Below are 14218 nucleotides of genomic sequence, written 5' to 3'. Positions count from 1 at the left end.
GTCACTGGTATTATTATTATTACTAGAACGGTGCCTGTGGGGCCTCTACAGCTGTGAAGGCGTGTAGAGGCCCCAAGGTGTGTGAAGGCCAGACAGGTTAGTACCAAGGATGTAACAGTTAAGCCAGCCCTACTGTACAAGAGACAACTATTTGGCTGTACAGGAAATGTTTAGCTGTATGGGAAAGGTAAGATTGCTAAATTGAAAAGGTTACTTAGAATGGCTGGTTCATCCGGTCAGACCGGTCCTTAAATCCACCGTTATAACATGACGCAAATCACTAAACCTTCACTGTTCTAGGAATTGTCACCATAGTTTGGCACATGAACCCTACCTAGCGCCCCTATTCTGGGCGTGGAAAATAGCAGATCTACAAGCAACACGTGGTAAGTATATAGGGTTTAAGTGATAAAAGGTATTTTTATCATACTGTTAAGTATAAAAATGGGGCACACTACAGTATGTCTATTCACTGACATGGGACTGAAGAAGCTCCCTCCCTAGTTGCTTTTTTCCTCTAAGGATTAATAATTAAGTGAGTAAAATGTTTTATTTGTGGAGCACCTTTCAGAAAATGTAGTGCCTTGCATTATTGAACAGACAACAAGACAGATAACGTGACAAGCACATCATTCGACTAGCTTATACTACTGTGGCTGTGTGGTTGCAAAGTACCAATTGAGAGCACTGTCAAAAGTAGTTATGAATGACAAACTGTCAGTGAAATGGTTTGTGGGATAATCTTTGGTACAGTGCATCATGAAGATGTTCCACCAGCACACAACACACTATGAATAAGAAATACACAAGAAAGATAATGGTAAACAGCAGTACGCATCAAGCACATAGCAGGTAGCCTATAGTATAGGCTGTATAGGCCCTATACAAAAACCTAAGCGCAGTAAAAGAATTGTTGACAGAGTTATTTCTCTCATAGAAGCGAACAGAACAGTACAGGTCTTCAGAAAATAAAAACTGACGAAAAACGTTCGACTACACCTTTTTCCGCTGACAAAAACGAAATAAAAACTAAGCTATGATGACTAAAACGAAATATACTGACAATTTCATCAACAAATTAAAACCAGACTAAAATGTCAGGGAGGGACTAGTGGAAAAGAGCTCATGCGCTCATGAGCTTGTAGATTGGCTGTTTTCAGTATGCAATCAACTTCAACGTGTAAATGAAATCAGCCATTATGATGCCATCAAGGCCCGCCTAAACACATTTCTGTCGACTAAATCAACTGTAGATTTAGTCAACTAAAATCTTGTGATATATATATTTTTCCACTTGGTTCCAATTTCCTAAAATGTAATCCTGGGGACTACTCTCTCTCTCTCTGCCAACCTGAGCCCCGAACTTCTTGCTTGTGGAGCCTTGAAAGCTGCTGGCAACAAAGGACTGCCCAAGTAACCTTGTTCTGTTGCTACCCCGCTGTTTCTCCGGTGCAGATGATGCACTGTACAGTAATGTCAACACAGCCTTCTGGGAAATACGACTGCACTCAAACACACAAACACTATCAGCACAGCTCCGCAGTGCTTTTCACCACAGGCAGTTCGTTCCATTCATGCAGAAAATAACAAGATGCGTGTGATTTTAACTTCAGCGCTATGATTATCATACGGCATCTCAAATGTAAAGTGGATTCCGTTTTTATGAGTAACGAGCATAAAACGCGTGTCGCTGCTGACGGTAATGATTCTGAAGTAGCTTACTTTGTTGGAGTAGTGTGAGCACTAACAGGCTCAAGAGAGAGGGGGGGGGGGGATTTCGCCCACATGCCCGACACCAGATGCAAATTAACATATGCTATGATTAGCTATGATTTTTTGTGGAGCTGTATGATTTGAAGAGACGACGAGAGTCGTCTCTTCAAATCATACAGCTCCACAAAAAATCTTTCTGACGAGAGCTTTTTTTTTTGATTTGATTTTTGATTTGATTTATTTAGAAAAGCAATCATAATACAGCATTATAATCAGCGATCCAAGGATTACACAGTAAAGTCCAAAGACTTATTTCCACTGGGGTCCTCTCACACTGAACGGAACAATACTTTAAAATACATCACAAATACATAACAGTACATATACATTACATACACAACTCAACAAGTACGTCCCTATCCATCCCTCTAAGATGACCCCTTATAGGGGAACCTTTTCCAGTAGCCATTTTTTTGTCTTCTGTTTAAATGTCCTCAAATTGGAGGTCAGTTTAAGACTGGATTCCAGGCTATTCCACTGTGTGGCTCCTATATAAATGAATGAGCCTTTGCCCACTTTACTTTTAAAAGCAGGGAGCACCACATCTGCAATACTGGCTCTGGTGAAATGGTTGTGTACCTCGTTTACCTGCCTGAAACATGTTCTTAAAACTTCTGGGACCTCTCCGTATTTAATTTTATGGACCATGTTTAGTCTAGCCATTGTAACTTTTGATTCAACCGGGAGCCAGTTCAGCTCTCTGAACTGGTTCCTTCCTATATGGGTTCTGGGTTCCATCCCTAGTATAACCCTGATCAGTCTATTTTGAGCTGACTGTAGCTTTGTTTTAAAATACTTAATCAAGCTTTTAAGTGGCGGTGTGGGCCTGCTGGTGTGTGGAGCTATGATTTTGTGTGGAGCTGTATGATTTGAAGAGACGACTCTCGTCGTCTCTTCAAATCATACAGCTCCACACTGCCACTTAAAAGCTCTCGTCAGAAAGTGCCTTGGACTCTGCATTGTCAGAAAGTGGTGTTGGTGTATAATGTATACATTACCATGGCAAGTGCTGTACTCTACGCCCCCAGCACTCACATCACATTAAATACACAGGACGACAATTAAAAAAAAACACAGGGGCATTGTGTGTCTTTTTGTGTCGTTTTTGCATTAGTGCTGTACCTGTACCTCTGTACATTTTGAAAACTTTGAATTAAGTAATAAGGTATTCAACCAATCAGTTATCACCACAGCACAGTCAGTGGTTGGAAATATTGTGCCCCTGTCTGGTCTAGGTCATCACACACACACACACACCAAGTGGATACCCAGCTAAATACCACTATGAGAACCATAACCTGGATTATTCACTTCACACCACTCCCCTGGATCCCAGTCTTAGCAAACATAGCTCCCCCCACACATCCGGCGAGCAGCAGCTTCTCAAAGGATGCTTCAAAAGGTCAAAGACTCTCCCCACCTATACAATCCATGCAGACATATTCAACCCACCCACTGCTCGACTTCCATCTAGACGACCAATTTGGAAGAACCCCCCACCAGCTGACTTCACCATCCAATCAGCTTGGTAAAGGGAATGAGGTCCCAAACAGACACCTGGTGTCAGACCCCAACCAACAGGTCCCTGGCACTACCCTCCCAAGGAGACAGTGGTCTACGCTCAATATGTTCAGGACTGGACATGGCCCCTGCTTGGCCAGCTTCACAAATGGGGCAGTAGACCAAGCCCACTGTGTTTGCAACTATGGAGCACACCATTGAAGTTTGTCCTCTCCAAAGACTGGGAGGAGGATTAGTCACCCTCCATACAGCAGACCAGGAGGCAACCGCTTGGCTTAAGGAGTGTGTGTGTGTGTGTGTGTGTGTGTGTGTGTGTGTATGCGTGTGTGGTGTTTTTTTGCCCCAAAATAGGTCAAGGACTTTTCCAAAATAGGGAAACCAGTGTCAAAGTGGTGAAAATCCAATTTTTCAATACTTCTGTATCGGCCAAACCTATATCAGTCGGCCTCTAATGAAAATTCAAAGCAAGAGAGAAAAATGATGAAGAGTCTATTTTCCTGAATAATTCAAGCGAGAAGGCACTTGAAGTCCTGTCACATGAAGAGCAGAGTTGAGTGCGTTGATTAATGCTGATTAATGCTTGACTAAATACAGTCGTGGACGGAGTACTCAGTACCCAGTTAATCCCAATTAAGTTCTGTCAATTAATTTCTGTTTTGACCAGAGTTATATGTGTGCAACCTCATATCTGCATATTTTTACCTTTTTTGTTATCACACTACAGCGTCACACAAAAGCATTAAAAGTAGAACATCTGCTACAGTTCCGGACTTATGCGGTTTCCACCTGACAGAGACGACTAGTCTCCTTCAAAAGTTTAACTTTTAAAGGAGTCTGGCGTCAATATACTTTTTATTTGCATCAGATCGCCTCATATAAGAACAGTGTTTGAAAAAGAATACATAAAAAAAGCTAATGTTACTGCTGCAGAATTAGTTACATTTTCACTAGAAACGGACAGTATGAAATATGACTGACTGACTGTAATCGATACAGACCCCCCCCCCCCCCCCCTCCCCGACAATATCGCAGAGACAGTTTGTTTACTTGGACCACAATGCTTATACGAGACGATTTTAAGATGACCCCATGTTATTCTCCATAGAGAAAAAATTCCATGAACAAAAAGGATGAGCGAGTGACATCAGGACTTCGGCGCTCTATAGGTGCTACAGAATAGCTGCCATTGATGCATGTAAAGAATGGAACAGAGTCCAAAATGGCAGTAATTTAACATGCTCAAAATAATAACGGATGTAATTATTTCAAAGTAATACTGTGCTGTACTGTGCTGTGCTGTGTTGTGTGTGTGTGTGTGTGTGTGTGTGTGTGTGTCTCGCTGTGTGCGCTGGCATTATAATCATGCAGTGCTACATCTAGCCTACAGGGGGAAGTTCCTCATGCTGAACCAATCAGAAGCCAGATGCCATCACTGCCACCGTAGCGCCCAATCACATCCTCGGTTTACACAGCGGCAGTGTGTAATCCTAATCGACCAATGCGCTTTTACGGGAGAGCTGTAATCCAGGTCGCCGGGCGAAAGTTGGCCTCGCTCCGCTCGCTTTGACTACTTCATTACCACACACACACACACACACACACACACACACACACACAGTGTGTGGCGTGCCACTAATCTGTGACATTACAGGATTTAGCCCCAACACGACCACAGTCCCCGCCACTGTGAGGGTCTCTGAGCATTAAGCCTAGTGTATATACAGTATACTATCCTCATGGCTGATGTCATGTTGACATTCTATTTACAATAATCCTCTGGCCTTGAGAGGAAGTTTTATTTGGATCGATGGCCACAGGTATGAACTCTATTATCCTCTAGTCTAAACCAGTGGTTCACAGGTATGAACTCTATTATCCTCTAGTCTAAACCAGTGGTTCACAGGTATATGAACTCCATTATCCTCTAGTCTAAACCAGTGGTCCACAGGTATGAACTCCATTATCCTCTAGTCTAAACCAGTGGTCCACAGGTATGAACTCTATTATCCTCTAGTCTAAACCAGTGGTCCACAGGTATGAACTCTATTATCCTCTAGTCTAAACCAGTGGTCCACATGATGAACTCTATTATCCTCTAGTCTAAACCAGTGGTTCACAGGTATGAACTCCATTATCCTCTAGTCTAAACCAGTGGTCCACAGGTATGAACTCCATTATCCTCTAGTCTAAACCAGTGGTTCACAGGTATGAACTCCATTATCCTCTAGTCTAAACCAGTGGTTCACAGGTATGAACTCTGTTATCCTCTAGTCTAAACCAGTGGTTCACAGGTATGAACTCTATTATCCTCTAGTCTAAACCAGTGGTCCACAGGTATGAACTCTATTATCCTCTAGTCTAAACCAGTGGTTCACAGGTATGAACTCTATTATCCTCTAGTCTAAACCAGTGGTTCACAGGTATATGAACTCTATTATCCTCTAGTCTAAACCAGTGGTCCACAGGTATGAACTCTATTATCCTCTAGTCTAAACCAGTGGTCCACAGGTATGAACTCCATTATCCTCTAGTCTAAACCAGTGGTCCACAGGTATGAACTCTATTATCCTCTAGTCTAAACCAGTGGTCCACAGGTATGAACTCTATTATCCTCTAGTCTAAACCAGTGGTCCACATGATGAACTCTATTATCCTCTAGTCTAAACCAGTGGTTCACAGGTATGAACTCCATTATCCTCTAGTCTAAACCAGTGGTCCACAGGTATGAACTCCATTATCCTCTAGTCTAAACCAGTGGTTCACAGGTATGAACTCCATTATCCTCTAGTCTAAACCAGTGGTTCACAGGTATGAACTCTGTTATCCTCTAGTCTAAACCAGTGGTTCACAGGTATGAACTCTATTATCCTCTAGTCTAAACCAGTGGTCCACAGGTATGAACTCTATTATCCTCCAGTCTAAACCAGTGGTTCACAGGTATGAACTCTATTATCCTCTAGTCTAAACCAGTGGTCCACAGGTATGAACTCCATTATCCTCTAGTCTAAACCAGTGGTCCACAGGTATGAACTCTATTATCCTCTAGTCTAAACCAGTGGTTCCCAAACTTTTCAGGCCTCGAGACCCAAAAGAGAGATTAGAGTAGTTTGCCCAGGACTCAAAACTAGAGACAATAGCAGATCTACAGGCACACAACTCGCCGCATTGCGAGCTTTTAGATCGGCAATTTTCACTACTTCTCAATAATTATTAGTTTGTTATTCATGGCATTTCTTAGATTAGTTTGCGTGTTTGTTTTAAAATGAATACAACTAGATGTTTTGTTCAGGCCATAGGAGGAACATGTGATAGGAGGAACATGTGACACGCAACTTGAGAAAAGTGGTGCATTCTGGATTGAGCCTGGAGGAGGTGGCCCATTTCCACAACCCACATGAGTCAGACCACATCACGCTAAACGGGGGCAGCTATTTTCATTGCAGCCCCCCCGACCCACCACCTCTCTCCATGATATTGGCATTCTGGAAATGGATTAATGAACCAACATTATGTTATTAGCCTGGATCCAGACAAATTATGTGCCAACTAATTTAGCTGTGGATCCCCTGGAACGCCCTGCATAATGCAGCACATATGAAAAAAAAATTCATAACAGGGGCTAGATAGATTTTTTTACAATTATGCATAACTTATAACAAAGACACATTATAGACCCCACCTTTCAGTACAAAATCGACATAACTCATTGAAATTGCTTGGTTTACAAATGTAATTATGATATAGGTTATGATATAAAATGTGGGATTTTCCTCAACACCAAGTCACAAAGCAAATTCACATAAGACACACCGATTAGTTTAGTTGTTGTTGTCTCTTGGTGGAGGAGCAAGCTGAAATGAGTGTGCGCGTGCATGTGCGTGCATGCGTGCGTGCGAGTGTAAGATACACAATGGTGGAGACATGAAAGGAGAGGAGGGAACAACAGAGACATAAATGTAAAAGGTGCGCCAGAAGGTGACAGCTGTGGGACAGACTCTCATTAAGACCCTGGTCACACAGCAATTCAGGACACATTTTGGAGGCTGCGAAACGCACAGTGGGCCACGCATTTTTGTAGATTGCAATTGCAGTCTACAAAGCTCTACAATGGCCTTGTGTGTCCGCCCTGAGACTGGGAGGTCGGTGTTCGATCCCCGGCCGGGTCATACCAAAGACTCTGAGAAATGGGGCCTAGTGCCTCCCTGCTTGTCACGAGGTCACTCAGCATCAAGGGTTGGACAATAGACGCGATGGTGGAAGTGCACCAGAAGTGCGGAAGGCACGCTACGCCACGCTGACACTCAAGTGACTACTGGCCAATCACAGCGCGTCTTTTCCGGGACTTGTCAGATCCGACGCACACGGAAGCTTCTGTGAAGCACTAGTCTCGCATTGCCAGACTGTTGCCTCTCACAATAGTTACGCGAGACTAGTGAAGCAGCAGAAGCACCAACGCGGAAGGTTGCCCTCACTTTTGCACATACGCTCCAGAGCTGAAGGATGCGTCTACATTTATATGTCTATGTTTGGATAGAGGTAAGTCCCTGCAACATACTAGCTACGACCCAGTTAGGGAGGGGTTCCAAAACCCTTTAGCTCAAGACCCAACAGAGAAAATAGCAGATCTACAAGCTCAAAAAGTGTTACAATGCTATGTGTTCTGAGCTTGCAGATTGGCCATTCCACTACTACATGCGTGTGTTTTCAAATGTATGCGATTTATTTGTATTTTTATTCTTTGAATTATTTTGAAAAACCATTGAATTTGTTTTAAATTCATATTCTTTGGGGCATTTATTTGAAAAACAAAATGTCACAGTAAAATAAACCGTCACAGTGGTTGACTCACTTTTCAAGCAACCAGACGGCCCTATGGGAGACATTTTCAAAAGGACATGAATCATGAGTTCAATGGACTCGAGTCGAGTGGGAGACAGTGACCATAATGCTGGCAGATTTAGCCTGCTGCCAAAAATGCCATCAGTCCTCATATTAGACGCAAACATTTAATAAATGTTTGATTGTATAGAGTTATAGGTCAAAACATGAAGGCCCCTGTTTTAGCGCCACCATGAGGTCGCATTGGGGAAGAGCTTCTTCCTTCCAAAATCCAGAGAGTCCGTATAATTAATTATGAACAATATTAATAGAATAGAGAATACACAGACGCTACAGGCTGCGAGCTGTCCTGTCATTACAGCATGACAATGACAACAACAAGCTTGTATTAGTGTGGCTTCAGGGTGGAATTGTTTTATTAGATTTTGTGCAAACCAATAAGCTGTGTGCGTGTGTGTGTGTCTGTGCACGCGTGACTCTGTGTGTGTGTTGGGGGAGGTTAATGACCTGTATAGTGAAACAAAAACAGCCAGCTGTTTTGCTTAATATGCAAACGCGGCTCTACGAGAGAAGAACCTGAAGGTCTAGTAATCTAAATCTGCAAAGTGCAATGACCGGTAACTACATTTGTCAAAATGATTGTAGTGGAGTATGCAAACTAAAACACAATATAAAACAAAGTGTAAACATGGCTTAACACGACAGCCGTGTTAAGTGGCCAGATGAAATAAATAAAAAGGCTGGGAATGGGAACCACTGTCCTATAAGCCAAAGAGGATATTTAAGCCACAGTACAGTCAGAGATACTAGACTTTGTCGCTGGGAATAGTCAGTCTTTTGAATAAAATGCCATTTAGTTTTAGTCACATTTTAGTCATTTGAAGGTAGTCGACAAACATTTTGCGCCATAGTTTTAGTCAACGAACTCAACACTACACATAGCACCTGCAGTCACCACCACTGAGTGCTACTAGAGCCAGAAAGAGGCGAGCCAGCATGTAGCCAGACATAAAATACATCACAGACTTGGCCATGTACCCTATGGGATAGGTTGCCAAGGCTGCACTCCCTTTGTGTGTGTCTGTGTGTGTGTGTGTGTGTGTGTGTGTGTGTGTGTGGACTTAATCCAGGCCTTTCTCTTCTGCCTGTCTCATCTGAGCTGAGGCCTCTGAAAGCTGGGCCAGAGAGAGAGAGAGAGAGAGAGAGAGAGAGAGAGAGAGATAGAGAGATCGAGAGATAGAGAGAGAGAAATGCTCTCTCTCGCTCTCTCACACACACACACACACACACACACACACACACATATTCGCACTTCCAGAGGCAGACAGGTGTGACATGAATGGAGAAGGTAACAAAGAACAGCATACAGGGGAGCTTTATGGCTCCTACACACTGCCCGATATTTGCACCGATTATGCTATCGGGGGCATTTTTGGCGCTCGCCGACAAAACCCCCGATCTGATCGCCGAGGTTTTGCTCGCTGTGTGTGAAAGGCTCTGCGAGAAGATATAGTGCCGATAAGGCACACCGAGAAGGCCTGTATTACAGCCAATGAGAGCACAGGACAGCTGTGCTCACTCACTGACAGTGTCTGTCTGTCTGTCTGTCGACTGTATCGATAGATGATCATGATACTATATAAACCTTTATTCCTTGGGTAAATCCCTGTGTCGTACATATTGGTAGCTATATTAGCGCAATCTTGCTGTTAAATAGTCTATGAAAAATCAACGCATTTCACTTGAATGTTGATAAAACCGCATCGGAATCAACAGTGCAGAGAGTATCGGGTCTGGATCGCATCTTGGATAACTCTTGCAGTCTGCGATCAATCGTTTAGTGTGAAAGCCACAAAGATAATATGAATGACAGCCGATTAAAAAAAAAAAAAAGACTCTTGTAGTGTGAAATACATAACGATCTGATGACTCGCCGACAACTTTAAAACTCCTACAGTGTGTGGGGGCCATTAGCACGGACATACGTGGTTTAAACATAGAAACACAGTTTATAGGACCACTTCACCCACTTTCATATAACTGATCCTCACTAATAGTGGGGTTCCGTCTCCATGTTAAATTTAGTTGTCATTTACAACTCATGTAAAAGTTTCACTTTCAGTACTAATTTGAAGGTGAGGGTCTATAGAACCATTTTGGTTCGAGTGGCAATCACCAAAATAAAATAATTGGCCTATAGGGGGCGTAGTCAGGTGCCAACCCCCATCAGCGCTACCAAAATATGTAAACTGTTGTAACTTTTGATTAAATTATCCAATCTGAACATATGATATATGTATGGATTCACAATCAGGAGTAGCATTTGGTACTTAAACCTTATTACACATATAATATTTCTTTCCACCCAGTATTGGTGTATATCCACAAAAACAGCAGGAAAAACGAGCTAAAAACTAGTAGTGGGGTCCCTAGACAGACCGTCATTTACAACTCAACAAAAGTTTAACTTTCACTTCTAATTTGTAGATAATGACCTATAGAGCAATTTTAGTTTGAGTGGCAAGTCTACAAATTAAAGAAATATATATTTTTGCCAAATTTCCAAAATGGCCAAAATCGGAATTATGTTTATTTGAAAGATGTCTTAATTATCTTATTGCTGTTTTTTCTTTGTTTTTCTTGCTATATCAAGTTAATCCTGTGTGAGGAATCAACTGGATTTCAAATATTAATGTTTTGAATAATCTGATATAGAAACAAAATAAAGATGGCTGCCAATGTACATTGAATTACTACATTACGCCTAACTTCTATCCTGTTGAACCACAAAATACATATAATAGGACAATATATAATATTTCACAAAAATGAGACAATGCAGTACATATGTGGGGAACTAAAGTTAGATATTGGAATATAATACACCACTCCTGTGTTATATTTGTTTATTTTATTTAATTACTTATACTATGTACTGCCACTATAGGGGGCAGAGTAGCAGGTGTGTCTTAATTGTTCAGACTTGGTAGCTTGTTAGTTATAATACTAAGCATACTGCAGAAGAGCATGAGCTGCACTGATTGCTCTCTTGTGGTATTGATATTTTGAAGGTAAGCAAAAAAGTTAAACATGTCATGAAGGATCCTAAGTGTTTTTTATGAATATGGATAGTCATGGAGTGCCACGATACGGTCTTCTCCCAGCGCAACTGCCTTGTCGTTTATCTCTTGGGTGAGTTCTACCTTCTGGAATGAATGGTCTGCTGCAAGTGTTTCTTCTCTTCACAAAAGAGACATTTATTACGATTAACAGGTGCACCAGTCCAGCATGATCTTCTTGCCAATGCCACAGCACATCCGGAGGCGGCGGCGTGAGAGGGCACGCAAACGTGCTGCTTTCATCGCTAACCTCTTCAAGTTCACCAAGGATTTGCTGGGGCAGAAGTGCAGTGGCAAACTGGCCTCCTCGCAGGAAGACATAGACCAACATCTGAAGCAGACGTACAGCGACCCTGCAAGAGAGCAGGAGTTGGGAGAGTGCAACAACCTCATAGAACCCCCTGAACCAGATGTGCAGTTCGACATGTCGGAGAGGAGGGTCAGCAACCACCTCCGGAGATGGCTCGGACTACCAAGGAGCCTGAGCAGCATTGCACTCTACGGAAACACCAACAAACTGCAACTGCCTTTCAAATCCCTGGAGGAGGAATTCAAGGTAACTAGAGCCAGAGAAGTGGTTCAGTACAGGGACTCAAGTGATCCGAAGGTGGCTAAAGCAGGGATCCAAGTGAGGACTGGCAGGAAATGGAGGGCAGAGGAAGCAGTTCAAGAGGTAGAGGCAAGGCTGCACCACAGGTGCATGGTGGGCGTGGTCACACGAGGCCGAGCAGGGCTAGGTTCCTTTCCGAGTCCCCAAATGAACACCAGGGGGAAGGAAAGGCGACGCCTTGTTCAGGATGAGGTGAGAGCTGCAGTGGAGGAGACCAGAACCTGCAAGGCTGTGGGACTGAAGCAACAGGGAGCTTGGACGAGATGGGAGAATGCGGTTGAGAGGAAAGTGACCTGGGCAGAGCTTTGGAAAGCTGAGCCTCACCGCATCAAATTTCTCATCATGGCAGTGTATGACGTGCTTCCAAGCCCGTCAAACCTGCACATATGGGGCATAGCAGAGACACCAGCATGCCCACTGTGTTCCAAGCGAGGGACCCTGGAACACATCCTCAGTTGCTGTACAAGGGCACTTGGAGATGGACGGTACAGGTGGAGGCATGACCAAGTCCTTAAGACCATTGCTGAAGCCATCAGCACAGGACTGGAGTGGTCAAAGCAGGTCCGACCATCTTGTCAGAGCTGGGGACAAGCCAACTCCTGTCAGAAGAACAACATCTGCAGGCATCCTGATGTCTGCAAGAGACTGGCAGTTGTTGGTGGATCTTGAACATCAGCTGAAGTTCCCCAGCCATATTGTAGTCACCACCCTGTGACCAGACATTGTCCTTGTGTCTGAGTCTACCAAGCAAGCAGTGCTGATGGAGCCGACAGTCCCGTGGGAAGATCGCCTGGAAGAAGCCTTTGAAAGGAAGCTCTCCAAGTATGCAGGTCTGGTCAGCGACTGCCAGCAGACTGGTTGGTGTTTCCCTGTGGAGGTTGGATGCAGAGGTTTTGCAGCCCGGTCCTTGGCCAGAGCCTTCAGTAGCTTAGGCATCGAGGGAGAGAGAAAGAGGAGAGCCATCCGCAGTACCACCGATGCGGCAGAGAGAGCCTCAAGATGGCTGTGGCTCAAAAGAGGGGAGCCTTGGAGTCATGGTAGCTAGCTAGCCGTCTGGACACAAGCTCTAGGTCTGATCAACCCTGGCTGGGTCACCTGGAGGAGGGCGTATGATGTTGAAAGACCCGAAACGCCCTAAGATTCCAGGAACATCACTGAGGATGTGTCCAGACTAGGCATCAGTAGATGTATGTACACAGTCTTATAACTAACAAGCTACCAAGTCTGAACAATTAAGACACACCTGCTACTCTGCCCCCTATAGTGGCAGTACTGTACATAGTAACTAATAAAATAAACAAATATAACACAGGAGTGGTGTATTATATTCCAATATCTAACTTTAGTTCCCCACATATGTACTGCATTGTCTCATTTTTGTGAAATATTATATATTGTCCTATTATATGTATTTTGTTTTTATACAATTAGTCATTCATGATAACATAGGTAGGCCTATAGGCACCAACATCACCATTCTAGGTTCAACAGGATAGAAGTTAGGCGTAATGTAGTAATTCAATGTACATTGGCAGCCATCTTTATTTTGTTTCTATATCAGATTATTCAAAACATTAATATTTGAAATCCAGTTGATTCCTCACGCAGGATTAACTTGATATAGCAAGAAAAAACAGCAATATAAGAAAATTAAGACATCTTTCAAATAAACATAATTCCGATTTTGGCCATTTTGGAAGTTTGGCAAAAATATATATTTTTTTAATTTGTCGACTTGCCACTCAAACTAAAATTGCTCTATAGGTCATTATCTACAAATTAGAAGTGAAAGTTAAACTTTTGTTGAGTTGTAAATGACGGTCTGTCTAGGGACCCCACTACTAGTTTTTAGCTCGTTTTTCCTGCTATTTTTGTGTATTTACACCAATACTGGGTGGAAATAAATATTATATGTGTAATAAGGTTTAAGTACCAAATGCTACTCCTGATTGTGAATCCATACATATATCATATGTTCAGATTGGATAATTTAATCAAAAGTTACAACAGTTTACATATTTTGGTATAGGGCTGATGGGGGTTGGCACCTGACTACGCCCCCTATAGGCCAATTATTTTATTTTGGTGATTGCCACTCGAACCAAAATGGTTCTATAGACCCTCACCTTCAAATTAGTACTGAAAGTGAAACTTTTACATGAGTTGTAAATGACAACTAAATTTAACATGGAGACGGAACCCCACTATAATGCTCATTAAGTGTCTACTCACTTTGTGTCGCAGAGGAGGTCGGGTCAGAAACCTGTCTACCAGTCACATCATCGGTATAGACAGGTTTTGCTCATGTCACCCACAATTTCAACCTTTTATTTATGAATTTGTTCATTTTGCAAGA

The 14218-nt window shown here is 42.9% G+C and overlaps 1 protein-coding gene across 5 annotated transcripts in view; it reads right to left on the bottom strand.

Moving 5' to 3' along the window:
• Positions 1-14218, bottom strand: part of camk2d1 (calcium/calmodulin-dependent protein kinase (CaM kinase) II delta 1) — a 100193-nt gene that overhangs the window by 50292 nt on the left and 35683 nt on the right. The gene's annotated exons all lie outside the window — the stretch shown is intronic.

Source organism: Protomyctophum parallelum (genome assembly GCF_964188405.1).
Source record: "Protomyctophum parallelum genome assembly, chromosome: 18".
NCBI classification, from domain to species: domain Eukaryota; kingdom Metazoa; phylum Chordata; class Actinopteri; order Myctophiformes; family Myctophidae; genus Protomyctophum; species Protomyctophum parallelum.
This window is presented reverse-complemented; position numbering and strand designations above follow the sequence as displayed.